Genomic DNA, 9,599 nt, shown 5'->3' with positions numbered 1-9,599 from the left:
GGTGGCAATTATCAAAAGTACAATATGCAATTGAAAAAAAGGTGAAAAGGGACACATGACATACAGGAAAAGTGCACTTAATATAAATAAAAAGGGGTATTTATCATAAATTTTAAAAGGAGCTCTCATCTGAGATGAAAGGGGCATTTCTTAGAAAGAAAAATGCACTTATAACAAAGGAAGAAGGGCAGTGGTCAAAGTAAAAAGAGGCACTTATTGAATCAGGCGCGTAACCAGGGGGGCGATGGGGGCGGTCGCCCCCCCAAAAAAAAAAAACGCCGGCCAAAAAAAAAAGAGAGAGAAAGAGAAGAAAAAAAGTAAAAGGACGTAGGAAGAAAAAAGGGAAAAGAAGTCGAGAACGGTACAACGTCTTCTTTCTCTAATAATTTAATGAAACGTCAAAGCTTCCGCGCTTTGCGCAGGAGGGGGACTGAATACAAATAAGGATTAAGAGTCGGGAAAGGTACAACGAATCGTCTTCTCTGTCTAATAATACGTCAAAGCTTCCGCGCTATGCGCAGGAGGGGCGGACTGAATTCATACAAGGATTATGAGACGAGAAAGGTACAACGAATCGTCTTCTTTTAATGCCCCTCCCTGCTCGCTCATTAAGTGATTCGCACGCTTCGCGTGCTCACTGCCGCCCCCCTAAGATAAAATACTGGCTACGCGCTTAGGGACATTTCACAGTGCAGAAAAAGGAGCATTTATAAACTTAAAAAAAAGAAGAATAGGGGCACTTATCAGAAGATAAAGGGTACTACTTAGAAGGGAAAAGGGGCGTGTTAAAGTGTTAATGTGTTAAAGTTAAAAGGGGCACTTATCAGAGGTAAACATGGTTATTTCTCACACTTGAAAAAACGTCACACTTATTAAAGAGGGGAAAGGGGCATTTATTACAAAGGTAATGGGGCACTTGTAAAACTGAAAAGGCCACCTAACAGATTACAAAAGGGGAATTTATCATATTGGGTGTTAGCTAAGGATAGAAGGTAAGGGTTAGATATTTGGGTCCAAGGTGAAGTTAGGAATTCGGTAATTAGGATTTTATCCGCGGGGCAATTATCGCCAGATTAGGTCTCGTACCGATACCTACGACAATCGAGACGACAGTCATTGGGAAAACCCGCTTTTGGTGGAAAAAAACAAATTTTAATGATAATAATGAAAATCACATGACACGATATTCAATGTTTAGCAACGTATCTGTTTGACTTTGCCTTTGTAGGTGATTTCGTCTCTGCATTTCGAAACATCGCTATGCTTCCTGCAGAATACGGCTATTTTTGGTGAGTAGGTTATCTCAGAACAATCCGATATCAGATCTACCACAACGCTGGGAACGAGGTATCCATCCCTGTCTTCCAGACCCTCTTGTGAGGATCTTGCGGACATCATTTCCCTGCTACCGACCATAACATTTGTGGAGGAGTAGTGGGCTTCGGGGCGTCTTGGATTCCTGGCACGTAGAACGATTGGGCCACCACCACCACCACCACCACCACCCTCGGCCCCGTCTGGAACAATATAGTACGTTACTGTCATCTATGCATATAACTGGGTTTGACCTGAGCGAAGATACGTCGATTCTGTTTATGGATAGATTCTCCTGCAAGGGGTCTTTTCTTTGTGCAGGATGGCGGCCCGATGAAATGGGACATGATTGTAAGAGGATGTCCGGGTTATCCGCTGCTCTTTGTGTGGGGACGGGATGCTTAGCCCTCCTGGTGATGTTACGGTTCCAAATTCCTTTCATGGAGACATACATTTTCCGATTTTCGTTATTGTTGGCATTTTCAGTCGGTCTTGCAACTGCATTACTACCGATTTTTGACCGACAAAACTTGAGGTAGATGGCAAAGCAGAAAATGATAGCAAATAACACCAACACTAAAACAACTAACGTCAAAACTGTTGTCATCCCAAATGTTTTATCGAGGACAGGGTCAGATGTTTTGTTCGAATAGTCCGACATTTGAGTCATGACGGTTAAGAGTGATTCCGACATCATCACGTTCTTGCGTTGGTCATCCGTTATCAATTGACATCTCACTAGCACGGGTTCGTCTGTCAGAACCTGAACGCCTTTGATCAGCAGCGTGCTCGCTTTGGTGGATTGCGTTATCTCCATGCTGCTGATGAGCTCCTCCGGATCGAACAGCCTTGAAGACACATTCCATTGGAACATTCCTTCTGGTGCTTCCAAACTTGCGATACAGACAAACATGGCATCCATCCCCTGCTGGATAACACTGTACATGGGATCAACGCGGACGCCTTGACGACGGACTGGAGCTAATAAACCTGATTGTATCTCCTGCATGTAAGAACAGGACGCTAGCTCCTTGAAGGCATCCTCGCCTATGGCCCCCATCAAGGCACACGTGAAATTGAAACATCCTTCAGCATCACTCTCGCTGTCACCATCTCGCCAACGAAGTACTTGCTGAGAAGCTCCTTCCCATTGCAGAAGAGTGTCGGCGAGGCATCTGGATGATCAAAGGCAGACCAGCTACATCTGACCTCCATCTCGCAACCTCGTCTACATTGATCAAATTCATCATCGGCGGTATATAAGACGCAGAACATTCTAGAGAATGCGGAGGATTCGGTTTGTTTGATTTTTCTGAGACCGATTTTGAATTTTTAGCATAATTTCAAAAGTGTTTGTTTAAATGCCATGAAACTTGTACACAGGGGCTATCAAGTACCACAGGTCATATGACACAAATTCCAGGTCACAAAGTCAAGGTCAAAGGTCATTTTAGGTCAGTAGGCTTGGATTATGTTTTCACAACTTAATATGAGAATTAATAAACCATTTTTTGTTATCAATCTTGGTACAAATTATAGTAAATAACACTTCTGATGATTTTTAGTCAATATTTACCTCAAAATGCGAATTATATTCAAAGGATTTCATTTTTGGGGCCTGCTAAAGGGCCATCCTGCCTATAAATAATGTCACAACCTCAATTTTTGATCATATCGAATTGCGTAATACAGGCGAGTCCGCCGAGAGCGTTCCCCTTGTTTATTGATTGATTGATTGTTTAATTGCTTTTCTGATGAATAGATGTCTATTGTTAAATTGATTGTTAGGAATATAATGATTGTTAGTTTTATGGAACTTAGATTTACTGAGTTACACTCTTAATGTCAGCGAGTAAATTGTGCCGAGTAAAATAAGCTGAGTAACAAAATGAGCAATTCAGTACTCAAGCTGGAGTAAGAAGTAAATTTTAGTGGTACTCGGCATCCGAGTAATTTGTTACCTTCGATAAAGAGTAAATCAATGACTCAACATTGAGTAAGAACTTCGTTTGTGTCAATTTTGAGTAAACTACGGTTGGGTATTACGCGGCGGCAGGTGATAAATAACTCAACATTGATCTCTTACCCGAATTTACCTCGGGTGCGAGTGAAAGTTGGATCGATGGAAAGTGCAACTAGCTGTCAATATGCAAGTGACACCTGTTCTACACGTTTTTACATAATAGCAGCTGTATGTTCCTTTGTCTACCTAAGGAACTGTATATTTTGTACTCTTTCATTGTCCGTCATGTGCATGTCTCGTGCATGCATGTGCGCGTGCAGAAAGATGCGAAAGAACTGAGATAGATGTGACACATTGGGAAGAAATTCTGAGCTCATGGATCGAGCTTGGAAGAGCTCCAACCGACATCTAGGTAAGAAATCCTCATGATAATATTAAAAGAGCTACCGTGTGATATTTAGTCAAGGCTCAAGGCTCAAGGACACTGTGTTGATCGAGATTGTGAAATTATTGTTGTCACTGTCGATGTCATTAATGTGATTTTGAACTTGGGCGATTCTCTAAGGGCGAGCGTGCATAGCTAATAGCTAGCCTACTTTATTGTATTTGTATTAAACACGTATTGGCCTGGGGTAGGCCTATTGATGCAGATGGTTCTAGGACAATTACCCCTGGGCAATCGGCCAATTACCAGTGGGACAATTACCCCCCCCCCCCCCCAGAAAATAACCCCCTGAAGACAACCACCCCAGATGACAATTACCCCTAGAAGATTACCTCCTAGGACTCGCAGTAGGACAACTTCCCCCCGAAAAAGACAATCTTCTTTTTATCAAAACCAATTAGTTGTTATCATCCTATCGAAACTTAATGCACATATTAACCTCTACCTTGTTAATTCCTACCATGTTAAATACATATCCAAATGTTATCATTTTAGGAAGGAACTGGCTTGGACTTTTTTTCTGGCCTCCTTCAGAGGAAGGAGCCCACTGTGTTTGTTGGTGCTTTGAGGAGCACCGAGGAAGCCAGGACACTGTTATGTAGTCCTCGAGAGAAGCGCCTATTCATGCTCTTCATTAGGGACTTTTAGATTTGCGTGGACTAATACGTGGTACTTCCATTCACGGCAGTGCTTTAAAAGGACGTCGATCATAGCATAGACCTATTGTCTTCGTGCGAATCTAAAAGTCCCTAATGACAGCAGCAGTTGACTACTGCTACAAGATGTTTCAAGTACTACAGCTGGATTACCATGCCCAGGCAGCTGTCATATGGGACTTCTTTGATCGTCTCATTCATGGAATTCGTACCATGGATCTTGTTAAACCATGGACCCTAGTATACGTATACAGATGGACTAATAATGAGAGTCTTTCTTTGATGAGAGAACTCTGAGTTTTCACTGTGATTCAAACTTATTTTGGAAATCCAAATCCACAAATTATGTTACTGAATTTAAAATGTCGTTGACTTTATGTTATTTGCATAGTGTGTGAGTCAAGAACTTCAAATCAATGCTAAATTTAGAAATCGGGCAAAATTATGGTTTATATTCTCTATTGACAAATAATGGTTACTTAACAGCTGTTAAAAAAAGAACAATATTAGTCAGCGGTTCAGTTAAACCCTTAGTCAAAAAGTTAAAACCCTAGTTGAATCCACCTTTGTTTTAATCAGTATTGAGTAAAAACATGTACTTAACTTAATACATGTTTTTACTCAATATTGATTGAGCAACTAAGCGTTACCCAGAAAACATCATACTCAATATTTGAGCAAAAGAATCGCTCAAACAATTTGAGTCAAAACATGTACTCGTTAATTGAGTAAAATTTGGCTCAACTCATGAGCAGTTTCTTACTCGACATGAGTTGATCACGTTTCTACCCAGTACTGAGTAAAAAAGGGAACCGCTCGACAAAGGAGTAAATATTGAGTAAAGGTTTACTCATTCAAACTGAGTAGAGATTTAGTCTTTTATTGAGTAATATTTTTACTCAACAGATGAGTAGATTTGTTACTCAACACATGCTGAGTAAAGTTTACTCAAAAGTTGGGTGGTTCCCTTTTGACTACTCAAAAGAGTAACATTTTGACTCAAATTGAGCAGTTTTTTTTTAAGAGTGTACTTCTTGCGCGAGAAACTAGTTAGCTTTTACGATCGAATTCCTTCATAAGCAACGACGCATTTGCTCTATCTTTTCAACCAAGCATTGCTTTTAACATGTAAAAAGTAATGTTTTAGGGAATGAAGGAAAGTGTGCATTTGAATGATTATTATGTTCCTACTCATAGCTGATGCTCTTTAATATAGCCCCACTACTCTATTTTGTATTCACTTGTTTACGTACTTGTTTGTTTTACCTGACTGCTAAGAAAGCATTGTATGCTTGTAAGACAAGCAACCAGGGAATCGGCGGCTTTAAGTCCTCACCGATGGACTGGGTATGAGGATTAATGCCTTACCAGACCAGAGTGCACTAGCGCATCGACTTAGTTGAACCTGGAATCTTCCGGTGACGAGATCACTGCTCTACCACTGAGCCATCTACTTTTTGTTATATAACTAAATTGATAATGATGTCAGAATCCACATTGCTGGGAAAAGAAATCAAAATAAAAGATTTTTTTGGTGATTTCCTATTTGATTTCTCTTTAAAACGACATAACTATATTGGCGTAGTTGCATACTTATGGGTCCAACCACTAGGGGGCACTGATGTCATAGGGAAGGGGCAGTCCCATTGATTAGCAGAGTTTGACCGGCCCTGTTCGAATTGAGTACAATATGGCGAATACTGCTTTCTTGTACAAGGAAAGAATAATAAAAAGATACGCCATGTCGTGACCAATAGAATATGTAATTATTTTGTGTACAGGTGTGTATCAATTAAGATATGATTATTACAGCTGGAGACCGACCTTTTACGTCAATGGTTTGAATAGAACGGTTTAATATCAAAAAGGAAGACGAGTTTCGGTTACAGATAAATCAATAAACTCGGACGAAGCTCAATCAATCGAGACCCATTCCATTCTTGTATCCATGATTTTGATGAAAATGGAAGGAAAACAAAAAATAGTAAGAAATTAATAATACATTATTGAAGGTGGAATTAGTTTACATAGTTATACCTGGAGGTACGATCAATTTTCAAAATATAAAGGAAGGTACGTCAAACGAAACAATAAAGGTCACATGCCTTTTGCACACGAGGCGGTATTTTCCTATTACCGTCAGGAATTACGCGGTCTTTGATGCACCATGTGTGTGGATGACATCGATAAAGAAAATAACAAAATACAAAAAACGAAAACAAACAGGAAAAGGAAATAAAAAAAGAAACCCTGCACACTGGACAGTGCACCCTCTGAGGTAGATTTGAGGTACTTACGGGTGTAATTCACTTCACAGGCTTGAGCGTCAGAGCCTGGCGGATACCGGCGCTATATAAATATCCATATCATGATCATTATTATTATTGGCGCATGTATTAGCGCAATAACAATCATCGTGTGTAATTGGCATATAAGGTGAAGGTTCGTCAATCTTGAGGGTTTTTTTGTCATGAAAGATGTGAATTGTATGGAACCAGCCTTCGAAACAAAAAGGACCATAGCCATCACTATGGAATATGCTCGAGTCAGAGGATATTGAATTTCAGCGGGCATGGAAGGTGGCGCCCTCTTGTTCAAATACAGCTTTACAAAATATGATTTGAAATGATAGCTTACTGTCTTTCAAAAAATCACGGCATAACCTACTTTACAGCCTTACTTCTTTACGCTAATTTGTTTGGGAGAAGATATCAGGAAAATACAAAGTAACGAGATAGTTATTCCAGTTAAAAGGATGATTGATTCTTTCATTTAATAATTTGTTTTTTTAAATAAAAATTAAAGAGTGAGATTGTTTGAACGTACCCCTCTTCTTAACCTATTCCTACACGACGTTAATAAATAATATGTCTACTCCGCATCCTATGAATAAAATACCAAGTACAAATTAGTGTTCCTTTGTGAAGAAGTCAATTCTTTGTCAATAATTATTTGAGTGCAATTATTTGTCTACGTGCGTGCCAAATTTGATATTTTTATCACAATATGGACAATGAAATTGCAATTTACTGCCTGGCGGAGGGGGGGGGGGGGGGGGGGGATTCGTTCTGATGTGGCATATTACAACTCATGTCATCTATATTACTTTGTGTCGTATGAATAACAAATATAAAGATTGTTCCTATCGTGGTTATGAGTTCAATCTATTTTTGTTTTCAAGTTGTCATGGAAAGGTACTTCTATCCACGCTTTGATTTCAAAATCAATTATATTTCAATTAACAACGAGCGGACGAGAGAGAAGCAAGTGGAAGTATCAAAATTACATCGTCACAAAAGAAATTACAAGTTGTGTTAACAAATGATATAGTGGCAAAGCTGCAGGGGGCTACGGGGGCACAACCTCTACCGTATGGTGAAAAAAGAGAAAATAAAAGAGAGTTACAGAGAGAGAGACGAGGGAGTAAGAGGTGGAGATATAGGGGAAGAGGGAGGGAGAAAAAAAAAGAGAGATTGGGGGAGAGGAAGGGAGAGAGCGAGAGAGAGAGAGAGAGAGAGAGAGAGAGAGGAGAGAAAGCATGAGGAGAGGGGGAGTGGGAGGGAACGAGAGAGAAAGAGAGAGAAAGAGAAGAAAGCGTGAGGAAAGGGGAAGGGAAGGAGGGAGGGAGCGAGAGAGACAAAGAGTTAAAGAGAAGAAAGCGTGAGGAAAGGGGAAGGGAAGGAGTGAGGGAGCGAGAGAGACAGAGAGAGAAAGAGAAGAAAGCGTGAGGAAAGGGGAAGGGAAGGAAGGAGGGAGCGAGAGAGACAAAGAGTTAAAGAGAAGAAAGCATGAGGAAAGGGGAAGGGAAGGAGGGAGAGAGCGAGAGAGACAGAGAGAGAAAGAGAAGAAAGCGTGAGGAAAGGGGAAGGGAAGGAGGGAGGGAGCGAGAGAGACAGAGAGAGAAAGAGAAGAAAGCGTGAGGAAAGGGGAAGGGAAGGAGGGAGGGAGCGAGAGAGACAGAGAGAGAAAGAGAAGAAAGCGTGAGGAAAGGGGAAGGGAAGGGGTGAGAGAGCGAGAGAGACAGAGAGAGAAAGAGAAGAAAGCGTGAGGAAAGGGGAAGGGAAGGAGGGAGGGAGCGAGAGAGACAGAGAGAGAAAGAGAAGAAAGCGTGAGGAAAGGGGAAGGGAAGGAAGGAGGGAGCGAGAGAGACAGAGAGAGAAAGAGAAGAAAGCGTGAGGAAAGGGGAAGGGAAGGGGTGAGAGAGCGAGAGAGACAGAGAGAGAAAGAGAAGAAAGCGTGAGGAAAGGGGAAGGGAAGGAGGGAGGGAGCGAGAGAGACAGAGAGAGAAAGAGAAGAAAGCGTGAGGAAAGGGGGAGGGAAGGAGGGGGGACGAGGAGAAAAGGAGATGATAACACCCGACCCTCTCGCATCCCACTCTTTATCGATACCCTGGTTCGCCGGCTCGCCGCTTCATGTTGGCAGTACTCCCTGCATCGCTGGTCTCCTGCTACGCCAATGATGAGTGTAGGAAAAGCAGCGATGATTAGAATGATGCGTTCCGTCTCTATATATGAGAGCTTGCATCATACTGAATAGAATAGATCATATCAAACGGCTGATGAGGAACGGATACACCTTGACTCATTCCCAACATGTTGCTCCGAGAGTCTTTCTTCTTGATTTTCACCAGATGCTTGATACTTGGTAAGAACTTCGAACTATGTATGAAGGCATTATTTTATAATCATCTACTTTGTTTATGTATTACAAAATTATGAAGATAACAAATTCATAGATTACAGTAGACAATGACAATTTTGTATATAGTACTGTTATCATATACTATTTACGTCTTCTAGAGAGAAAAGATGAAAGGAAGAAATGAGATAACCAGTAAATCAAATTCATGTGCATGATGTCAAAATAATGTGTTTTGCATTCATTTTGTAAGCCAAACTATTTTCGCTTTGATTTTTTAATCTATAATTGATTTATTATTTCTGTAATTGTATTTGTTTTTAAGGAATTTTCGGTTTGATATTTGTTATGATTATTTTATTGCATATTTATAATTTTTTTCATTTCCATTTATATACAAAATTATGAACCGTTGCCAAATATCATCCGTATTCTATTCGAGCATGTTTAGTGATTACAAGGAAGCAGAGTAACCTTTCACAAACTTTAGAAAACGTAACCCCCCCCCCGAAATTAATTTCGAAGTGTAATTGATATTTCATCTATCTATCTATTTTTATTTGAATATAGTATCTAGCAGAAT

The sequence above is a fragment of the Strongylocentrotus purpuratus genome, unplaced genomic scaffold, assembly GCF_000002235.5.
Source record: "Strongylocentrotus purpuratus isolate Spur 01 unplaced genomic scaffold, Spur_5.0 spur5_scaffold_21, whole genome shotgun sequence".
Taxonomy (NCBI): domain Eukaryota; kingdom Metazoa; phylum Echinodermata; class Echinoidea; order Camarodonta; family Strongylocentrotidae; genus Strongylocentrotus; species Strongylocentrotus purpuratus.
Note: the sequence above shows the minus strand (reverse complement) of the source record.